Here is a 9,630-nt window from a genome sequence, read left to right on the forward strand (position 1 = left end):
GAACGAAGTTTGAGCCAATTGCGGAGCAAACGAAGCGGAAGAAACTCCAACCGGGGAGACCATTCAAAGAAACCCCGAAAGGATTATGAGCCCAAGTTCACGGAATATACCAGTTTGATAGACTCGCGAGAGAATGTCTATCGGGCGACCTGTAATATGGTCAACTACAGAAAGCCCCCGAAAGTGTCTCACGGAGGAAGGCGTCCGCGAGACTCCAATAAGAGGTGTGAGTTCCACGGAGATGTGGGGCACACCACGAATGAGTGCCTTCAGCTGAAGGATGAGATCGAGTCCCTGGCAAGAGCGGGACACCTCGGTCAGTGGGTGAGAATACCCATAATCTATCCCGGACAGGGGGTAGTTCACGGAGCTGCATATTCACCGGGACAGAGGGGGGCCGCTAGCGCTCCTGGAGCCGGTCACCCCCAAGCTCCCGGGTCTCAGTTCCCAGCACTTCCTCCTCCACCTGCTCCGGCGCCCATTGCCTTGTTGGCTCCAGGGCCAGGCAACCCATATCCGCCCGGCCTTGCTCCGCCACCCGTTGACGGACACGTCGCCACCATTTCCGGAGGACCACACCTTGCCGGAAGCACCCGCAACTCCCAGAAGAGGTACTTGAAGGAGTTAGAGCACGCCGAGGAGATGTGCGCCTTGGTCCAATCACCTGCTCAACGTCCCCGAATGATGGATCTTCCCATCACCTTCACGGAGGACGATGCTCGACATGTGCACTTCCCCCACAACGATCCCCTCGTGGTGGAAGCCCAGATTGCCAATAAGAAGGTCTCACGGGTCTTGATCGATAACGGAAGCTCCGTGAACATCCTCTTCAAAGCGGCCTTCCACGCGATCGGATTGACCGAGACGGACCTGGCCCCATGCCCCATCCAGCTTCAAGGTTTCAATGGGGACGCACTCATGCCATTAGGCAAAATTCAACTTCCGGTCACCCTCAGAGGAGAAAGCGACGCTTGTGCCTTCAAGCATAGCACATTCGTGGTGGTCGACTGCCCCACGGCGTATAATGCCATCTTAGGCCGACCGGTCCTGATCGATTGTGGGGCCATAACCTCGATACGTCACTTATGCTTGAAGTTTCCCTGCGACGATGGGCGTATTGCCACCCTCCGAGGAGACCAGAGAAGTGCACGGAGCTGTTATAACGTCTCCGTCCGAGCCGTCTACACGGTCCGAGAGACGTTTGCTGCCATTCCTTTGGCGGAAGTATTGCCAGAAACTAGGGATGCTCAGGAGGCATACTTTGACGAACTCGACCCAAGAGTGGGAATCGAGAAAGCAATAGAGCCGATGGAGGAAGTCGAAGAGGTGATCCTCAATCCGGGAGAACCCACCAAGGTCATTCAGGTGGGGAAAAACCTGCCGTCGGCCGTTCGAGATAAGATCGTGGCCACTGTGAAGGATAATCAGGATATCCTGGCATGGTGCCACGCTGATATGACGGGGATTAATCCCAATGTTGCGTGCCACGCACTCAACATAGACCCAGCTGCAACTCCAATTCGCCAAAAGAGGAGGCCGCTGGACCCAGTGAGAGCCGAAGCCGTCAAAGCTGAAGTGGACAAATTGATGTCCATAGGCTTTCTCCAGGAGTCGCACTATCCCGTGTGGTTGGCCAACCCAGTTCTGGTCCCGAAACCCGATGGGTCCTGGAGAATGTGCATTGACTTCACGGACCTAAACAGGGCCTGCCCGAAAGATTGTTTCCCTCTCCCGCGAATCGATCAGATGGTGGACGCTACTTCCGGGTACGAACTCTTATCCTTCATGGATGCGTACTCCGGATACAACCAGATCAAGATGCATGTCGCGGACCAGGAACACACCAGCTTCCTCACGGATAAGGGTGTCTACTGTTACGTGGTCATGCCTTTCGGTTTGAAGAATGCTGGGGCGACTTACCAGCGTCTGGTAAACAGAATGTTCAAGGACCAACTGGGGAGGAACATGGAGGTGTACGTGGACGACATGTTGGTAAAGTCCAAGACCTCCGGGGACCACAGTAACGACCTTGAGGAATCTTTCGCTGTGATCCGAAAGTACGGGATGAAACTAAATCCAAAGAAATGTACTTTCGGGGTCTCATCTGGGAAGTTCCTCGGTTTTATTGTCAGCTCCCGCGGCGTGGAAGCCAACCCTGAGAAAATAAAGGCGTTCATAGATATGCCTTCCCCCCGGAAGCATAAGGATGTCCAGAGCGTTACCGGAAGGATAGCTGCTCTCAGTCGCTTCGTATCCAAGGCCACCGACAAGTGTATCCCCTTCTTCAATGTTCTGCGAGGGAACAAGAAGTTCGAGTGGACCCCCGAATGCGAAGCGGCCTTCCAACACCTCAAAGAACATTTAACCCGAGCCCCCATTCTGTCCAAGCCGGTCGAAGGAGAGGCGTTGTTCTTATACCTAGCTGTGACTGAGCACGCAGTAAGTGCCGCTCTCGTCCGGGAAGATGGCCGTATCCAGCTCCCTGTGTATTACGTAAGCAAGAGGTTATTGGACGCCGAGTCCAGATATTCGATGATCGAGAAACTCTCCCTCTGCTTGCTGATCGCTTCACGGAAGCTGAGGCCATATTTCCAGGCGCACACCATCAAAGTACTCACCAACCACCCTCTCCGACAAGTCCTGCAGAAGCCCGAGTCTTCTGCCAGATTGCTTAAGTGGGCCATGGAACTAAGCCAGTTCGACGTCCACTACCAACCGCGTGTTTCCATAAAAGGTCAAGCTCTCGCGGACTTTATTGTGGAGTGCTCGGGAATGAATGACCTCCCAGAAGATCCTGTCCCGGAACTTCCCACCTGGAAGGTCTACGTAGACGGAGCCTCAAATGAAAAAGGAGCTGGAGCGGGGGTTATCCTAATATCTCCCCAAGGGCATCAGCTCCAGAGCGCCATCCGTTTCGCATTCCCAGCATCCAACAACGAGGCAGAACACGAAGCCATGTTAGCTGGGTTACGACTGGCCAGAGAAGTCGGAGCCCAAAAAATCGAAGTGTACAGCGACTCCCTACTTGTGGTAAACCAAATATCCGGGGAATACCAGACGAAAGGCGAAAGGATGGCTGCCTACGTGTCTCTCTCCCGCGACCTACTGCAGCATTTCAAAGGCTACCAAATCCGCCAGGTCCCCCGGGACCAGAACTCACTCGCGGACACGCTGGCCAAGCTTGCAACGGACCCGGAGATTGAACAGTATGGCTTAGTCCCCATCGGGCACTTAGAAGCCCCCAGTACTGAGACGCGAAGGATAAATGCCATCATCGACCATTCCCACTCCTGGATAGGACCCATCCTCAGATTTCTCACCACCGGAGAACTCCCCACCGATAAAGCTGACGCAAGGAAGCTCCAGTATCAAGCTCCCCGATACGTGGTTATGGATGGAAAGCTTTACCGCAGGGGGTTGTCCATACCCTTCCTTAGGTGTGTTACCGGAACCGAAGTCAGCACCATCATCCATGAGATTCACGGAGGCTTCTGTGGCGATCATACCTCCGGGCTGAGCCTCTCCAAAAAAATCCTTCGACAAGGATACTTCTGGCCCACCATGAAGAAGGATTGTGTGGATTATGTCAGGAAGTGTGAGCAGTGCCAGAGGTACGCCAAGGTTCCGCGAGCGCCGCCTACGGAAATTACCCTAATGACCAGCCCCTGGCCGTTCGCCGTTTGGGGCATTGACCTAGTAGGTTCCCTCCCCACTGGAAAGGGTGGAGTGAAGTACGCCATAGTCGCGGTAGACTACTTCACCAAATGGGCTGAAGCTGAACCTATGAACACGGTCACATCTAAAAAAGCACTGGATTTTGTCATCAGGAATATAGTGTGTCGTTTTGGGCTTCCACGGAAAATTGTGTCCGACAACGGAAAGCAGTTTGACAGTGAACACTTCACGAACTTCTGTGCTTCGCATGGAATTATCAAAAGCTTTTCCGCAGTCGCCAGACCCCAGGCTAATGGACAAGTGGAAGCTGTAAACAAAATATTAAAGACCACGTTGAAGAAAAAACTCCAAGCCTGCAAGGCTCACTGGCCGGAAGAACTTCCGCGAGTACTTTGGGCCTATCGCACAACAGAGAGAACTTCGACGGGGCACACGCCTTATTCCATGACCTTCGGTTGCGAGGCCGTCATCCCAGTAGAAGCTATGATCCCCTCTCACAGGCAAGACACCTACGATCCTACCCGGAACCATGCCCTCCTCCAGGAGTCCTTAGACATGATCGAAGAGCTCCGGGAGCAGTCGCAGGCCCAACTAAAAATGTACCAAGGCAAGATAGCCCGACACTTTAACACGAGAGTCCAGAGCCGTACATTCGAAGTTGGGGACCTTGTCCTACGGAGAGTATTTCCTGCTACGCAGGATCCGGGAGTAGGAGTCCTCGGACCCAACTGGGAAGGCCCCTACGAAGTCCAAGAAAAAGTGGGCCATGGGACGTATCACTTAAAGAGACTCGACGGATCTAAAGTCCCGCGCGCCTGGAACGCGGAGCACCTCCGCCGTTACTACCAGTAAGCCCCGGACCATCCAGTCGGAAGTCCTTGGTGAAAATAACAAAAGTGAAAAATGTGGAAATAATCCTCCCTGTTGTAAAACTAACGCCTAGCAGGCTATTTTAATGAAACACGGAGGGATTCACTCCGCTTTTACTGCACTTTTTATCCCTATGTTCAAAGCTGCGTTTTAACAAGCGACCACGCGGTCCGGAGACGTCCGGACCCCACGCTCACTTGGGGGGTATACATGGCTAAGGCTTAGCCATACGCCCCTTGAACAAAACGTACACAGAACACCACTTATGTGCTAGCATTGTGTTTGAAGTTTTTAAATTGTTTTGCTCTAATTGTTAAGCTTAGGTTTATTTGTTGCCATGAACATGCTTGCATTACGTGTCATATGTGCATTATGTGCTTAAGTGAAAATTGCCACAGAAATGCCTGCCATTATGTATCATGAGAATTATCTCTTGTGTAGCCCAGCGATGGACGGGACTGGGGGTTGAGGCACGTTCATAGAGCTACGCCAAAACACCCCCAGCTCCTTGACAAGTCCTTTGCAGAATTCTCCGCGAGCTCTGTAGAGCTTTGCTTCGCAAGCTCCAGCTCCGGGTCCCGCAAGGCGAAAGATGGCAAGATCCGCGAGCGCTGAAGAGCTTTGCTTCGCAAGCTCCAGCTCCGGGTCCCGCAAGACAAAAGATGGCAAGATCCGCGAGCGCTGAAGAGCTTTGCTTCGCAAGCTCCAGTTCCGGGTCCCGCAAGGCAAAAGATGGCAAGATCCGCGAGCGCTGTAAAGCTTTGCTTCGCATGCTCCAGCTCCGGGTCCCGCAAGACAAAAGATGGCAAGATCCGCGAGCGCTGAAGAGCTTTGCTTCGCAAGCTCCAGCTCCGGGTCCCGCAAGACAAAAGATGGCAAGATCTGCGAGCGCTGTAAAGCTTTGCTTCGCATGCTCCAGCTCCGGATCCCGCAAGGAAAAAGATGTCAAGATCCGCGAGCGCTCTAAAGCTTTGCTTCGCGCGGATCTAGCCTCGCAGGGCTCCATGCCAGGTCCCTGAAGCCAGCCACCATGAGGTTCGCAACAATAGTTAGTTTTGCTTCGCAAAGATCTAACCTTAAGTCTAGCGACGCTCACCAAAAGAACTCCCGTTCCAAACAATGGAACGACTCACCTTAGCAATCCCAGCGAACAGTATAACTACAAGTCCCGGGATTGGCTATTTGCCTCAGGAAAGATAAAGTACGGTGAAAGGAGCCTGGCCGTTGGAACCAGAAAACCTTCGTAACCTAGAAACTACATGGGGAAAGACATCATCCGTTAAAGCTTCAACTGGGAAGTGCATAAGTTTTGGCCGTTGGAACCAAAACCCCATACGCCCCTACAACAGTTTCTACCGTATAAATGTCTACCCTAAGCGCAAAGATAAATAAAGAACTCGGCAGAAAAGAAAGGAGAATGCTATGATTATGGCAAAATTGTCCGCAATGAAAAACTCAAAATGAAAAACAATTAAAGATAAAACCCCTTCAAGCATTGGGGGTAACTACAGCGTCCACGACCGCAGCTTCGGGGGCATCTGTTTCAGCTGAGGCTGGCGGAGTCGGCTCATTGGAAGGAGGGATTTGGTCATGAGAAGGTTCAGAGGTCCCCGCCTCTCCGGGATCTCCCGCCTCAGGAGCTTCAGCACGTTCGTCAATGTTATAAGTTTGGACGTACGCCTCTGGGCCCTGATCCCACACGAGTAGCTTCTCCCTCATGGCTTCGGCATCATCTCCCAGATAGCCTAACACCTCCGGGTTCACTTTCCAGAGTTGATGCATGAGGACCACATGCGATATATTAATAGTCCTGTTCAGTATCACCTCAGCATCCTCCTTCTCCTTCAACCGCTCCGCCTCGGAGGTTGCCAGCTGTGCTTCCGCGGCAGTTAGTTGGGCCCTCAACTTTTCCATTTCGGCCTTGGAGGCATCCCGCTCCCCCTTAAGAGAATCAATCGCCTTGTGCTGCTCCCTATTTTGGTTCAGCACGGATTGCTTCTCGGTCACATGCCCCCTGGCAGTGAATTGCAAAGCCCCAATCTCTTTATCCTTCTCGGCGAGCCCCAACTGAAGCATAGACACGAGATCCCTGCTCCTCTTATGGAGTTACTCCTCGTCGTGCAGCTTACTCTGAAGAGTGGAATATTCCTCTTGCCGCTTAAGGAGGAGATCGTTCTTTGATTGCAAGCGGGCTTCCAGGGTATCTTTCTCCACCTTGGCTTGGGACAGCTCTTCCCGGAGCTTGGAGTTTTCGGTCTTAATCCCATCCGACCGCTGTCTAAACTCATTCTCTGCCTTGGCCCGGTACTCTTGATATTTGGCAAGATATTTCTTCTCTGCCTCTTCTTCAGCCGTGCGCCGGGCCTGATCAATCTTCTCCGAAGCCCCCAAGGCCTGTTGGGTCAGTTTCTGTTTCTCCGCTTCCAAGGCCTGGCGAGCCAGTTGGCTCTCCTCCAGCTGAACCAGAGCTGCACCAACCTCCCGGAACGAGCGTTCCGCGATCATAGAGGCCTGCAAGAAAAGACAACAGAATGAGCTAAAGCAGGACCAAAAGACAGGTGGTCCCAAAAAAAAAAATAATAATAATAACAACTGACGGCTTACCCCGGACAGTTGCTGCTTCACAGCGTGTGTCAGCAACAGCGGATCCTTGCTGCTGCTGATGGCCCATTTCTCAGAATTGAGCTCGCATAAGCTCAGGGCCATATCCTCCATCATCTCAGCTCCGAACGGCGCCAATGCACGTCCGAGCCTAGGCACCAGCCTCTTCTCCAAGGCTGGACCATCCAGAACCGCTCCGGCCGGGTGAGGAGATCTCACCCCCTCGGCCAGCTCAGCCCTCTTCACGGCAGACAAGTTATCTGCCCTTCCCTGAGTAACGGCCTTCTCCGCCTCTAGCCGCCTCTTCAAAAAACTATCGGCCCGTCTTACACCCTCCAGGAGGGCAGCGGGAAAACTGGTTGGCTTCCGCGGAAAGTGGAACTTCAGGCCAGGCAGGGGAAGATTGGTTGTCTGAGAAGACGGAGACCCCGGAAGGGTGGACCCCCTTTGGGCTGGAGGAGGAGGCAGCCGGGGTATTAAGGCCCCGGTCTGTTGCTTTTGCTGCTGCGGTAGCAGAAGTAATTGCCCTTGTTGCTGCTGCTGGTTTGGATGTTGCTGTTGCTGCTGCTGCGGCGTTGGTGATTGTCTCTCTTGTTCCTGTTGCTGCTGTTGTTGTAGTTGTGATTGCTGTCGTTGCTGTTGTTGTTGCCTTCGACCGGGAGAAGAGTGTCTAAGGCGTTTGTTCTTAGCACCCTCAGCATCTTCTCCGGGACACTTGCTCACCCCAGTTGTCCTCACGGGGAACACAAGCCCTTCCCCGTCGCTACTGCTACTCGAGACCATCATAGTCTCGGAAGGCCCTTCAGCAGGGGACTTCTCTACCCTCGGAGACGCTTGCGCCTCGCCACTTGTCTTCTTGGGGGAGGCAGCCTTACCTCCCCTACCAGCCTTGGTCTTCCGTCCTTTCCCCGTGGGCGGGTCTTGGCTGGTGGCAGCCTTCTTAATAAGCAAAGTAACCCTCCCCAACATCTTGGCTTCGGGATACTCTGCAAGAAACGTACAAAGCAAGGTTAACGAACCAACAAGAAATGAGAAAGAAGATAAGCGGAAGACAAGACAATCAGCAACATAAAAGTACAAGCAAGCCCGCCAGCAGGGAACAAGAAACAAGAAAAAGAAAAGTTTGAAAGGGACGACCATGCACGAGAAACGTGGATGGCCTTCCCCGAGCAAAACAAAACATCGCTTCCTGCTCCAGGAAGCTCCCGTACTCCTTGAAGTCCGGGAAGAACATGCTGAGAGAGGAAGGGTCAACCATGATGACACCTTCTGGCAGACTACCATCACTCAGACACCAGAGGAGCTCATCTACCCTATCACAGTACCTGTCGAAAGGTATCCTACGCGGATCTAGCCTAAGGAAACGGGGATCAAACCCCATCTGAGAGGTCTGGGAAACCTCAGACAGGCTGGGGGTGTGGATCAATCGAAAACTAGTCTTACCTCTCCCGGAGGAACTAGCCCCCGGAGCCCCTTCGTTAGGGTAAGCCGCGGCGTGGCGAGCCTCGATCTCCTCTCCCTCCGGCAGGGGGTCGGGGAACCTCTCCGCCCAACTAGGAGATAGAGTATTTTCGTCCCGAGCGGCTTGGGTGATCACCTTAGACAGCTCCAGGGCAATCTGCTCCCGGATGTCAGCCGACACCTGAGTCTGCCCCCTACCACTTACTGGCTCGATATTTTGGAAGGAGGCGAGTAACCCATACTCCCTCAACGATTCGGAGGTCACAAGTCCCTCCACTCTCAACTCTTCCTCAGAAAGCCCTTCGTAGAACTTGGACCTCCTTATCATCTCCGCGCAGCGAGGTGTCCGCGGAACGACTTCTGCAAAAATCAAATACAAGCGTTAGAGATCCTCCCAAAAGGCAAATCAAACGCAAAGAAACAAAGTTGAAAAGGAAAAGAAGGAACACTTACCAGGGATTTTGAAGTCCAAAGATAGGGCTGGCACCCTCTTCAGCGGGAAGCCAGTCGTCAGGAACCAGTATTCCCGGAGGTCTGGAACCCTCGCGGTATGACAAGTGGGGCACATCACATCCGGGTGCCTTTCTAGCCTGTAAAACCCCACCTTGTCTGAGTGACCCCTCATAGGCTGAGACTTCAACCCATAAAAGTACAGCACCTCCTCCGGGGTAGGAGCTTCCAGTCTCCGGGACTTGCAAAAGATGAACCACCCCGCTAAGAGCTTGTAGCTGGGAGGAATTAACTGGAAGGGGGCAATCCCCGCCTTCACACAGAAATTGGCGAAGTAACTCCTTAGGGGCAAGTGCGCTCCGCACACTATGTGTGCCCAGCTCCAGGCACCAAAGCCCTCGTGGCTCTGGCTAGCTGACTCGCCCAGCACCGACAGACGGTGCCACATCAGACCTGGAATGTTCTTCAGGCCTGCCTCAGAGGAATACAGCTCCAGCATGCCATAATTCCTGAAAAGGTTCGGTTTTTGGTCCATCTCCCAGATGGAACTATTGGAGGTTGGTGGGCTAGCCG

The sequence above is a fragment of the Humulus lupulus genome, chromosome 1, assembly GCF_963169125.1.
Source record: "Humulus lupulus chromosome 1, drHumLupu1.1, whole genome shotgun sequence".
Taxonomy (NCBI): Eukaryota; Viridiplantae; Streptophyta; class Magnoliopsida; order Rosales; family Cannabaceae; genus Humulus; species Humulus lupulus.